Source organism: Hevea brasiliensis, chromosome 8 (genome assembly GCF_030052815.1).
Source record: "Hevea brasiliensis isolate MT/VB/25A 57/8 chromosome 8, ASM3005281v1, whole genome shotgun sequence".
Classification (NCBI taxonomy): domain Eukaryota; kingdom Viridiplantae; phylum Streptophyta; class Magnoliopsida; order Malpighiales; family Euphorbiaceae; genus Hevea; species Hevea brasiliensis.
The window spans coordinates 93087720-93102043 of record NC_079500.1 but is presented as its reverse complement, the minus strand read 5'-3'; positions in this window follow the sequence as shown (position 1 = coordinate 93102043).

Here is a 14324-nt window from a genome sequence, read left to right as displayed (position 1 = left end):
TTTAAATATTTTATGAAATTATTAAATTTTTAAAATATAAATTATTAATAAAAATAATTTTTTATATAAAATATTAATTAAAATATATAAAATTAAACAGATTTGAGTTTTTTTCGAATAATAATAATTAGATTTTAAATGGATTCGAATAGTTGAGAATAAACTTTAATCAGATTTGAGACAGATTCGAGTTTTGATAATGTTAATCGGGTTCAAATTGAGGTAAAGTGATTTTTACAGATACCCTACCCATTGCCATCTCTATTCCTCTTGTTTTGATTGAGAGAAAAAATATTAGAGGAAAAGTTATTTTATACATGATAAAATTATATCTTTATCCCTAAATTTAAAAAGAAAAATTATAAAATATAGGATTATATTTATAATTTTGAATATTTTCCTTCTATTTTCCCTTCACTTTAAAAAAAAAGTAGAAAAGGACAAAATGTTTTTATTTCCCTATAAATTTTCTTTTTTTTTTTTATTTTCTCCTCAACCCAAATAAAAACAATAAAAAATAAAGTTATTTTTCCCTCATATTTTCTTTTCTCTCGTATTTTCCTCCCTTCCATAACATAGCGTTAGAGGATTTGTATTGATTATGATTAAATTAATTATGATTAGGTAGGATTAAAATTTCATACTTATTAATTATTAATAATTTAACATTTCGTGAGATAATCACTTATATAATGAAGTTTAATATGCATACTAATAGATTGTTATATAAAAAAAGGGCTATAAATTAATTTGTAATTGACAACTATTAAAACAGACATAATTGTTGCTCAATTTAAAAGAAAAAATTAATTGTTAATCATATACTAATAAAAATACATAAATGAAAGCTATTAATTGTTTTCTTAAATTCAAACTCCATTTTGGTATTTTTTATTATATATTTATTTTTTAAATGATATATATATATATTTCACATTAACATTTTTTAGTTAAAAATAGATTCTATAAAAATTATATTCAAATTAATATTTTATAAGAAAAAGCAAATCTCGTACATGAATCTTATAGGTTTATATTTTAGACTTATAATAAATCGAATTTAAATAATAATTTTTTGAGCTATAGACTCTGTTTGTTTAAAAAAAATATTTTCTTAAAAAACATTTTTCGCATTTTCTAGCGTTTGGAGGCACCCAGTAAAATTACTTAACGAAAAATATTTTCTTGATTAAAAAAATTAAGTTATTTTTTAAAAAAATCACTTTTCTTTTTTAAAAGAGAAAGTCAATTTTCATTTTCATACCATTATTTAACATTATAATCAAGCAAACCAAATTAAGTAATTATTATTATTACATGTATTTTTATATGTAATGAAATTACTTTATCCCAAATATAATTAATGTATTATATAATTATCGTTTCATTGTATTAATTTTTTTTAATATAACTAAAATAAAATAATAAAATAAATAATCACAATTCCATTATATATTTGATTAAACCATACCTAATAAAGTCTTGTAAATAATTTAGCATTATTAAATTAAAATTTATTAATATATGAACAAAAATAGACTAAATAATTGCGATGATTGAATTAAGTGATAATTATGTTTATTTTTAGTTTATTATTTTGAATATAATCCTCATAATCAATATTTATTTAAAAAGCAACACTAATATATTATTAGCGATGGTCCATAAATTCGTCGCTAAAGGTACTTTTTAATAATGTAATAATTTCTCAATGTATATATTAAGAAATAGGAATTGCATCTTAAAATTTGTTTAAAATTTATATTTATTTACAATAAAATATTTTTTAGACTAATTTTATGAGCATCTCAACTAATTAATTTCTGTACACTAAATCAATTAAAATTAAATATGCGACTTTAAAAAAAAAAAGGTTTCATACATATGTGACACGTAGATCAAAAAAGCATTCAGTGACTTAAGCTTCATGACAACATGAATATGCTATACCTATATGGATATAAATGTTCATATAACAATGATGATAAATATACTATATTAAAAAAAAAAAAAAAAAGAAAAGGAAAATAAAGGTATATAATAGTTGAAATTTTGAGTTGACTTATATATTAGACAATAAGCATAATGAAAACTTTGGATCAAATTTAACGAATAAAGGAAAAAACTAGCTAGGATTGCTATTAAGAAAAATATATTTTTTAAATATATTAGTTTTATATAATTTAAAAAATTAATTTAAAATTAAATTTAATATATTTTAGTTATAAAAATATTATAATATAAAATTAATTTTTTCAATAACATCTGAACATTATTACAAACATGAGTTTCCCATCGATCAAAATAATTGTTTCTACTTATGTACGAGAGAAAGAAAGAGTAAAATAGCTTAGCGAAAACTACAGCAGTCAGCGTGACGAACTAATAAAATTAACTATCTACTTTATAGAATTAGTTAACTAAAATAAGAGAAATTCTTGCATCGGCTCAATCTATATATTATGGATTAAGAAATAAATATATGAAACTAATGTATTTAATAAACAAGTCTTAATATATATTTTATATCTTGGATTCATAATAGATTAGTTTTAGACGAGAAAAATCCCTAAAATAAATAACAATACAAGAGCTATTAATAGCTATACTACAAGTTGCAACCTTCTTCTCTTTCTTTTACTGGATACATTCGTGGCCAACATTTTCATGTACATGACCTGGGCTTGGACTGGTTCATAGATTGATTCCATAAAAAGTAGAAATTAATGGGAAGAAGAAGAGGAAGGAAAAGAAAGAAATGCCAGTTTTGAGGTGGTGATTTTTCACTTTTATCAATTTACCTTTGCATCTTATGCCTCCTTTGTGGCGTTGGTTTGAAGGCATTTAAAAAGCGTGATTCCTCTAACCTTTTCTTCTTTCGAATCTTGGATAAAGGCTCCCATCTTGAACTTTATCCACTTTGCCTTTTCTCTACTTTCGTTATTGATCCTTCCAAAATTCCTTCATATTTTTCGTACATTACACATGCAATTGTTATTCCTTCTTTACTTGTTTAGTAATTTTTTCATAACTATTGATATTAGTTTTTGGTTTTTCCATTCCTGTTTATTTTCTACGATGAGTTTTTCTTTTTTAAATTAGGTTTACATAAATCAAAGACAAAAGATATATAGCAGGATCCGCCTCAGAAATTTAATCAATCAAATAGTAATTAATAAATAATTAGTCTTTACTTATATATATCTATTTTAGTAGCATTTTCTTGATACTTTCAAGGATTTTGTTGTCTATTTTGTTTTTGTTTGTACTAAAAGTTTTTCGATTCTATTAGCAATCATATAATCACTTCTTAGAATTAACTAGATTTTTTGGATTGTTTCATTAATATATTAATAGAATCTTTTTTTTTTTATTTTTTACTCTGCGTCAGCGATTCTACTATTATTAGTGAACAATAATGAAAAAATTCTTTTATATTCGTAGAGATAGAGGACATAATTTACATGCATATAGTAAGTCTCACTTGGGCTGCTTTACGGTAGTCTTTACATTTTCTCTTTCACTTATAGTATGAGGAAGAAGTGGACTCTAGGAGTACTAATAATTGAGTTGAGAAATCAAACTGTATCAATTATTTTATAGATCATTTTGCAGAGATTTTTTAATTTAGTTGCTTAAATTAAATTAAATTTAATTTCTTTACGTCTTGAATACATGATAAATCAGATATAGATAAGAATTTTTATCTATTGAAATACGGTTTAGGGGTCATTTACGTGTATTAAAATTAAATTTCTTTTTAGGATGATCTTAAATCGTCTTTTAAAGAAATGGCTGCTTTTTGCTTTGAAGCCAAGTAGATCTCGTTCCGCATCTTATAACACCTCTTATTATTAAAAGCTCCCAGTCAGTTTTGATTCCCCATCCACCCATACCTAAGCTTGATTGATTGGTCTGAGGAAGAGACCCAAGGGTCGACTAGAAACGAAGGTCAAAGAGTAGCCTAAAGGAACTCCCAAGAGACAAGGGGATGATCCTGTCTAAAGCCGTATGCCAAGACCCTATTAAGCAGAGGGGAGCCATGTGGTGTATCCTAGCCGCTGTTCTCAGTAAACAAATAATACTATAATGCGCTCTTGGAAGGTTTGGAAGGGAAGCTCTTGGGTGAATCTCCTTTGCCCGTGAATTTGCTGATAAACTATCTGTAGAAGCTGTTGATGCAAAAACTGGAAACCAATAATTTTTTAAAAATAATGTGATACTTTTCAATTTATTAATAATAATAATAATAATAATAATAATAATATATTTGTAATACTCCTAATTTTTAAATTTATTATTTTTGGACAAATATTGATGTTTTAATTTTATTTAAATTTTAGGAAATTATTTGAGATTTTTCAGATTTTCGAAATCGGGTTTGATTTCCCAAAAATATAAAACTTTGATGATTTTTATATTTTTATTTAAAGAGCACGTGGCAAAATTAAAAATATATTTGGAGTCTACAAATTTTTTTGAGTTTTCTAGAATTTTTTCGAAATTTTTGGGCCTCGTTTCGGTCCCAAGGCAGAGTAAAAAAAATTTTAAATTTTGTATTCCGAATCGAACTGGACCGGATCGAACCGGTCGAATCGGACTGGCCTTTCTTCTTCCTTTTTCTTCTCCCCGTGCGCGTCCCGACCTTCCTCTCCCTCTCTCCCGTTTTCTCTCTCCTCCCACCCCACTGCCACCACCGCCCCGCCACTCCCAGCCAGCGCACCTCCCAGCCGCCCTAGCTCGCTCACGCCTAGAGCGCCAGCGTCGCCGTGACAAGTGACGCGACGCGCAAGGGCGCCGCTTCGTCTTCCCGGCTGAAATTCGGTTGATCCGGCCACCAATCGTACCAGGTCTTGTGTCTAAACCCATCTACACCTCGAGAGCTTTCCATAGACACCAAGAACACCAAAATCTATCGAGCGGTTTGTCCAATTTTTATCCGGGAAGTTTTAGCCCATTTTGACTTTTCGGCTAGATTTCTCGCAAACCGTGAACCCCACGAGAAAACTGAGAATACCAGAGAGCTCCACTCGTCGAGAGTTTCGCAGCAATATAAGTTTCGAAATTTTTCGACACCATTTTTCGGTGGGTCTCACAAAACTTCGCAGTGTTTTTCCGAGTATTAAATGAACTTAGAAAATTCCGTAAAAATTTTATACTAACCCCCGTGTTGTGGGCTTCGTGTAGGTATCTTCAATTCACGGAAATTCGACAGTTGTCCGTGTCTGTGAATTTCCGACTAGACAGACCGGCTACTAGAAAAGTCTCCGAATTGGATCGAGGTTTTGGCTACGCCCACCATTGTCAGACATCCCGAGCGCTTCCCCAAAGTTAGAATCGGCATAGGTAAACCCGAACCTTACTTTTTCATAGTTTTCTAGTGCTTAAATGAGATTAAAAATCCGTAAAATATTCATGGTAGCTCAGAAAATTATGATTCTTTTTGCAATAGCCTAGTAATATTGCTAAGGACCGCGGGAAAAAGTTTTAGAATTTTTAGAGCTTATTTGGGCAGTTTTTACAAAAATGATCAATTATAAGAACTAAACTGTAAATTTACATATTGTGATTGAGGACTGTTTGGATGGGCCCAGGAGGGGCTGTGTGATGTGATTGAGTTGTGAGTATATGATTTGTGAATATAGAAGTGCGTTTTGAGCCTTTTTGCAGGTTGGGTAGGTCCTAGGTATAGGAGAGACTCTGTCGAATTTTCGGCACGACTTAGAATGTATTTGGTCTTTTCTTAGTTTGTATTGAGTCAAATTTACTAAATAATTGTAATAAAATTGTCAGGTGAGCCGGGACAGCCTTCTTTTTCCGCCCAGCCACCATAGTGACCGCTATCAAGTCTGTGAGTAAAATATTAATTTTAATTATAATTTCGATATTATTATATGTTAAGCATGCCCATGCATCACTTATATATATGTATCTATGTAGTTAAACTCTAGGCACGTTTTATGTTGCATTCATAACTGTTAAAGTGCCATAGATGTTGTTGTGGTAATTTGGAGCAATGTGCGTGCGTTGGCGTGCGTGTGATGTGGTGTTGACTATGGATAGGACAGGTAGACACGGCTTGAGATCTTCGCTGGGACCCGGTCCTTTGGGGTAGACACGGCTTGAGTTCTTCGCTGGGACCTCGATTTGGTTTATTAAGCGAAAGTCCGGCTTGAGTTCTTCGCTGGCACAGGTTGGATTTAAGAGAGTCAGATAGGGATCGGCTCCATATATTATGATTGATATTCTCGGTGTGAGTGCTCCAAATTACCTTTTTGATGTTATGATGTGAAATTATTACTGATGTTGCATTTCACTCTACAGGGTGCATTAGTTTTAGATAGTTATAGAGATTATGGTTAAAATTGATATTTTACTCTCTGAGTCGAACGCTCACTCCTATTCAATATTTTTCCAGGCCACAGGAGGGTATTTTTAAGGTTAACCTGCTTTTCTCCCTCGCAGGTCGTCTATTCATGTTTGTGTAATTCTATAAACTTCTAGAATTTTCACATGTGTTAGAAGTATTTATTGAATTGGGTCTGTAATATAAATTTTTATTTTGGACCTGTAAACTTATTATTTTATGCATGTTTGATGGGTTGGATGAGGGAGCTGAGCTCCCATTTATTTTTATGACATTTGAGTATGTAGAGGGTGAGCTGAGCTCCCCAATTGATTATTTATTGTGTTCACAGGTCGGGTGAGTCAGGATCTTCCTTGGCACCTTGTGCACAGTGTGGAAGAGGACATTCAGGACCTTGTATGATGGGTTCAGGAGTATGCTTTAGATGTGGCCAACCAGGTCACTTTGCTAGGGAATGCCCCATGTTCAGTGAGTCGCAGATGGGGTCACAAGGTTCTGTTGTAAATGTTCCTCGGCAGTTGTATCCTGGTGCTTCCAGCATGGCAGGCAGTCAGTTCAGTGGCCAACAAGGCCGAGGACAAGAGGGACGTGGATTCGGAGGCAGGTCAGGAGGTAGAAGTCAGTATCAGGGTTCTGCCACTCAAGGTAGGGGTCAAGTTCGGGTTTTCACCCTGACCCACCAGGATGCTTAGGCTTCCAATGCAGTTGTGGCAGGTATTCTTCTAGTCTGTTCCTATGAGGCTCGTGTTTTGATAAATCCGGGTGCTACGCACTCATTTGTCTCCCCTGTGTTTGCCATGAGATTAGGTATAAATCCTACCACTTTAGAATACCCTTTGTCTGTAGCTACCCCGCTTAGTGATAACATAGATGTAGATATGGTTTTTCCGGGTAGCCCAGTAGTAGTGGATGGAAAGATCCTCCCAACAAACTTGGTTCCTCTACCAGTAATGGATTTTGATGTAATCTTGGGAATGGATTGGCTGGCAACTCATTATGCCACTTTAGACTGCAGAAACAAAAAGGTGTATTTCCACATACCTGGTGTGGAAGAGTTTAGCTTTGATGGTGACAGGAGCGTGGCTCCATATAATTTGGTGTCAGCAATTAGTGCTAGAAAAATATTGATGCGTGGATGTCAATGGTATTTGGCATTGGTGAGAGATACGTCTGTAGAAGGTGTCAACATGGAAAATGTTCCTGTTGTCAGAGAATTCAAGGATGTCTTCCCTGAGGAGCTTCCAGGGTTGCCACCAGGAAGGGAAATAGAGTTTTGCATTGATGTTGTTCCGGGTACAAACCCCATATCAATGCCGCCTTATAGGATGGCACCAGCTGAATTGAAAGAGCTAAAGGAGCAACTACAGGAGCTTTTGGACAAGGGTTTTATACGCCAGAGCACTTTACCCTGGGGCGCTCCTGTGCTATTTGTAAGAAAGAAAGATGGGTCATTGAGGTTGTGTATTGACTATAGACAGCTGAACATGGTGACTGTGAAGAACAAGTATCCACTTCCTCGGATCGATGACCTGTTTGATCAGCTCCAAGGGGCTAGATTCTTTTCCAAGATAGAGCTGCAATTAGGCTACCGTCATTTGAGAATCAGGAATGAGGACGTGTCCAAAACGGCATTCAGGATGAGATATGGTCATTATGAGTTCTTGGTGATGTCTTTTGGACTCACTAATGCACCAGCAGCTTTCATGGACTTGATGAACCGGGTGTTCAAGCCATTTTTGGACCGTTTTGTCATCGTATTCATAGATGACATTTTGGTATACTCTCGGACCGAGGAAGAACACGTGTGGCACTTGAGAATGGTGTTGCAGACTCTGAGGGAGAATCAACTATATGCCAAATTTTCAAAATGTGAATTTTGGCTAGAAAGCATCTCATTCTTGGGACACGTGGTTTCTAGTGAAGGTATTCAAGTGGATCCCAAGAAAATTGAAGTCAGAATGGCGATTGGCTTAGGCCTACAACAGTCACTGAGGTGCGAAGTTTTCTGGGCCTAGCTGGCTACTATAGGCGTTTTGTGCAAGATTTTTCCAGGATAGCGGCTCCCCTAACTAAGTTAACTCGAAAGAGTGTTCCATTCATTTGGACAGATGACTGTGAGGAGAGTTTTCCAGAAGCTTAAGGGGTGTCTAACCACCGCACCGGTGTTGACACTATCGATGAGTGGCGAAGGATATACCGTGTATTATGACGTCTCCAGAGTTGGCTTAGGGTGTGTTTTGATGCAGAATGGAAAAGTAGTGGCTTATGCTTCAAGGCAGCTGAAGAGGCATGAGCAAAACTATCCCACCCATGATTTGGAAATGGCGCTGTAGTCTTTACACTAAAAATCTGGAGACCCTACCTGTATGGTGAAGTGTGCGAGATATACACCGACCACAAAAGTTTGAAGTACATCTTCCAACAAAGGGATTTAAACTTGAGACAGAGGAGATGGATAGAGCTTCTGAAAGACTATGATTGCACCATCCAGTACCACCCTGGGAAGGCCATTGTAGTAGCAGATGCTTTGAGCAAAAAATCTTCTGGTAGCTTGGCGCACATTTCAGCAGAGAAGAGACCGTTGATTCAGGAAGTACATAAGTTGATAGATCAAGGTTTAATCCTAGATCTTTCAGATGAGGGGGTATTATTAGCTCATTTTTCAGTGAGGCCAGACTTGCGAGACAGAGTTAGAGTTTCCCAGCACAGAGACCAATAATTGACAAGATCATAGAAAGAGTACAGCAAGGTGAAGGTGGTGAGTTTGGATTTGCCAATGATGGCGCCCTAGTGCAAGGTTCTAGGATATGTGTGCCCGATGTGGACAATCTCAGAAATGAAATCATGCGAGAAGCACACTATACACTGTACAATATCCACCCAGGCTCCACCAAGATGTACCATGATGTGAAAGATAGTTATTGGTGGAATGGCATGAAGAGAGATATAGCAGACTTCGTGTCCAAGTGCTTAACTTGTCAGAAGGTGAAGTTTGAACATCAGAGACCTTCAGGAAAGCTGCAAGAGCTCCCTATCCCAGAATAGAAGTGGGAAATGATTACTATGGATTTTGTGACTGGGTTACCTCGTACCATGCGAGGATATGATTCGATATGGGTAATTGTAGATCGCCTGACTAAATCAGCTCACTTTTTGCCTGTTAAGACTACATATTCTGTGGCACAGTACGCCCGGCTTTACATTCGAGAAATAGTCAGATTGCATGGAGTTCCTGCTTCCATAATATCTGACAGAGGGCCCTAGTTCATTTCTCAGTTTTGGAGGAAGTTGCAGGAGGCACTTGGCACACAGTTGAACTTTAGTACTGCTTTCCACCCTCAAACAGACGGACAGTCCAAAAGGACAATCCAAACACTAGAAAACATGCTTCGCATGAGTGTTTTGGATTTTGGAGGTCATTGGGATGATTAGCTAGCTTTGGTAGAGTTTGCCTACAACAACAGTTACCATTCCAGCATAGGGATGGCACCCTATGAGGCACTATATGGAAGAAAGTGTAGGTCTCCTCTGTGTTGGACGGAAGTGGGAGAAGCGAAGGTGCATGATGTAGACCTAGTGCAGTACACTTCAGAGATAGTTCCTTTGATCAGGGAACGATTGAAAACAGCTTTCAGTAGGCAGAAGAGTTATGCAGACCCTAGACGGAGGGATGTGGAGTTTGCAGTAGACGACTACGTATTCCTGAAGGTTTCTCCGATGAAGGGAGTCATAAGATTTGGAAAGAAGGGCAAGTTGGCACCTCAGTATATTGGACCTTTTGAGGTTACTAACAGAGTTGGAGCAGTTGCCTACCGGTTGGAACTACCACCCAACCTTTCTCACGTTCACCCCGTATTTCACATCTCCATACTCAGGAAATACATTCCTGATCCTTCCCATGTGTTACAACCAGATGTAATAGAGTTGAAAGAAAACTTGACGTTTGAGGAGCAACCTATAGCCATAGTGGACTACTAAGTGAGGCAACTAAGATCAAAACAGATCCCTATGGTTAAGGTTTTATTCTGCCTTGTGTAAAATTCGAAGACGAATTTTTTGTAAGGGGGGAAGAATGTAACACCCCTAATTTTTAAATTTATTATTTTTGGGTAAATATTGATGTTTTAATTTTATTTAAATTTTAGGAAATTATTTGAGATTTTTCAGATTTTCGAAATCGGGTTTGATGATTTTTATATTTTTATTTAAAGACCACGTGGCAAAACTAAAAATATATTTAGAGTCTATAAATTTTTTTGAGTTTTCTAGAATTTTTTCGAAATTTTTGGGCCTCGTTTTCGGTCCCAAGGCAAAGTAAAAAAAATTCAAAATTTTGTATTCTGAATCGAACCAGCCGAATTGAACAGGATCGGATCGGACCGATCGAATCGAACCGGCCTTTCTTCATCATTTTTCTTCTTCGCGCGCGCGTCCCGACCTTCCTCTCCCTCTCTCCCATTTTCTCTCTCCTCCCACCCCAGCCCGCCGACCAGCCACCTCCTCCACCACTCCAGCCCGTCGGCGCACCTCCCCAGCCGCCCTAGCTCGCCGGCCGCCGCCTGGAGCGCCGGCAAGCGTCGCATGAAGTGACGTGACCCACAAGTGCGCCGCTTCGTCTTTCTGGCTGAAATCCGATCGATCTGGCCACCAATTGGACCGAGTCTTGTGTCTAAACCTATCTACACCTCGAGAGATTTCCATAGACACTAAGAACACCAAAATCCATTGAGCGGTTTGTCCAATTTTTGTCCGAGAAGTTTTAGCCAATTTTGATTTTTGGGCTAGATTTCTCGCAAACCGTGAACCCCACAAGAAAATCGAGAGTACCAGAGCGCTCCACTCGTCGAGAGCTTCGCGGCAATATAAATTTTGAAATTTTCCGACACCGTTTTTCGGTGGGTCCCACAGAAATTTGCAGTGTTTTTCTGAGCATTAAATGAGTTTAGAAAATTCCGTAAAAATTTTATACTAACCCCTATTTTGTGGGCTTCGTGTAGGTATCTTCAATTACCGGAAATTTGACAGTTGTTTGGGTTTATAAATTTCCAGCCAGACAGACCGGCTACCGGAAAAGTCTCCGAATTGGATCGAGGTTTTGGCTACCCCACCATTGTCAGACGTCCCGAGTGCGTCCCCGAAGTCGGAATAGGCATAGGTAAACCCGAACCTTACTTTTTCGTAATTTTCTAGTGCTTAAATGAGATTAAAAATCAGTAAAATATTTGTGGTAGCTCAGAAAATTATGATTCTTTTTGCAATAGCCTAGTAATATTGCTAAGGACCGCGGGGTAAAGTTTTAGAATTTTTAGAGCTTATTTGGGCAGTTTTTGCAAAAATGATCAATTATAAGGACTAAACTGTAAATTTAAATATTGTGATTGAGGACTGTTTGGATGGGCCCAGGAGGGGCTGTGTGATTTGATTGAGTTGTGAGTATATGATTTGTGAATATAGAAGTGCGTTTTGAGCCTTTTTGCAGGTTGGGTAGGTCCTAAGTATAGGGGAGACTCTGTCGGATTTTCGACACGACTTAGGACGTATTTGGTCTTTTCTTAGTTTGTATTGAGTCAAATTTACTAAATAATTATAATAAAATTGTTAGGTGAGCCGGGACAGCCTTCTTCCTCCACCCAACCACCACAGTGACCGCTATTAGGTCTGTGAGTAAAATATTAATTTTAATTGTAATTTCGATATTATTATATGTTAAGCATGCCCATACATCACTTATATATATGTATCTATGTAGTTAAACTCTAGGCACGTTTTATATTGCATTCATAACTGTTAAAGTGCCATAGATGTTGTTGTGGTAATTTGGAGCAGTGTGCGTGCGTTGGCGTGCGTGTGATGTGGTGTTGACTATGGATAGGACGGGTAGACACGGCTTGAGATTTTCGCTAGGACCCAGTCCTTCGGGGTAGACATGGCTTGAGTGCTTCGCTGGGACCCCGATTTGGTTTATTAAGCGAAAGTCCGGCTTGAGTTCTTCGCTGGCACAGGTTGGATTTAAGAGAGCTGTATAGGGGATCAGCTCCCATATATTATGATTGATATTACTGGGTGTGTGAGTGCTCCAAATTACCTTTTTGATGTTATGATGTGAAATTATTACTGATGTTGCATTTCACTCTACATGGTGCATTAGTTTTAGATAGTTATAGAGATTATGGTTAAAATTGATATTTTACTCTCTGAATCGAACGCTCACTCCTGTTCAATATTTTTCCAGGCCACAGGAGGGTATTTTTAAGGTTAACCTGCTTTTCTCCCTCGCAGGTCGTCTATTCAAGTTTGTGTAATTCTATAAACTTATAGAATTTTTGCATGTGTTAGAAGTATTTATTGAATTGGGTCTGTAACATAAATTTTTATTTTGGACTTGTAAACTTATTATTTTATGCATGTTTAATGGGTTAGATGAGGGAGCTGAACTCCCATTTATTTTTATGACATTTGAGTATGTGGAGGGTGAGCTGAGCTCCCCAATTGATTATTTATTGTGTTCACAGGTCGGGTGAGCTAAAAACTCCCCATTGAAATGTCCATTTTATGGCTGGATTCTGTCCGGTTGATTTCTTGAAATTGGGCCCAAATGGGCCTTAAAGTTGGGTTAATGAATAGTTAGGCTTACTACGGGCCTTGGGGGCTTTAGGCTGGCCCAGGTCCTAGTGCCGGTCCAGCCCATATGTTGGGTCATGACAATATTTTCATAAAATTATAATTTAATTTAATGGTTTCAATTTAGTAATTTAAGTAAAATTGAACAAATTGGTTGCAAACTTGCAATGTTATCCAATTGAACAAAATTGAATTTTTAATTTCATCTGAATAAGCAAAATTAAACTTGTAATTATCAACATCTTTCTCTGTTTATAAATTAATTTATTAATAGAATTTGATTGAAATGATTTCTTATAATAATAATAATAATAATAATAATAATAATAATAATAATAATAATAATAATAATAAGAGGAGGAGGAGAAATAGAGTACTAGAATTTAAATGGCTAAATAATTAAAAAAAAATCAAAACCTTTATTTCGATCATTAATTTTAATCAAATATTTTATTTTATCAATTTAATTATAATTTTTTTATTATTTTCAATTTTAACAATAAATTTAATTACAATTAAACTCATCAATTAACAAATAATTCAAATTTTTTTCATTTATATATTGTTAATTTAACTAATCTATTTAATTTTATTAATTTATTCAATGATTTTAATATTTTCATTAATTTTAACAAACTTCCTATCGTTAAAAATATATAATAATTGAATAATATATCTAATATTGTTAACTTAATTTTATTTTTTTTATTATACTTTTAATTCATACCTTTCTTATTATTTAATTTTATTTCAAATATAAGGCCCAATAAATAAATGAAAAAATAAATGTTTAAACATAAAATATTTAATAAATAACGTAAGAAAATAAATCTAATTACAACTTCTAAAACAACAAGTAGTTGATTCAGTATTTGATTTACTTGAGAGTACATTGCTAAAATGATGATAAAAAAAATAAATAATTGATTAATATTAATAAGGTTGGTAAATATTTAAATTATTTTTATCAATTAAATTATTTAATTAAATTAATTGTTAAAATTAAAATTAATGCAAAAATTTGGGATTAAATTGATAAAATTATATTTTTTACTAAATTAAAAAAATAATAAAGATTTAGATTTTTTAATTTTTTGGCCAAATTTAAATGGCTAATGACATATATTACTAATTTAATAACATATAAATATATAATTAATTATATATGATTGATTCATTATTTTATTTATTTTTTGGATTGCAAATTCATTTTTGTATAGACGTTTTACTTATTTTTTCAAAAAGTAACTTCTCTTTGACTGAATACATAAATATTTTTTGCTTTTACAAAGTAGTGAGAGCTAAACGTCCTGACATAGAGGTCAGTGTCATATAT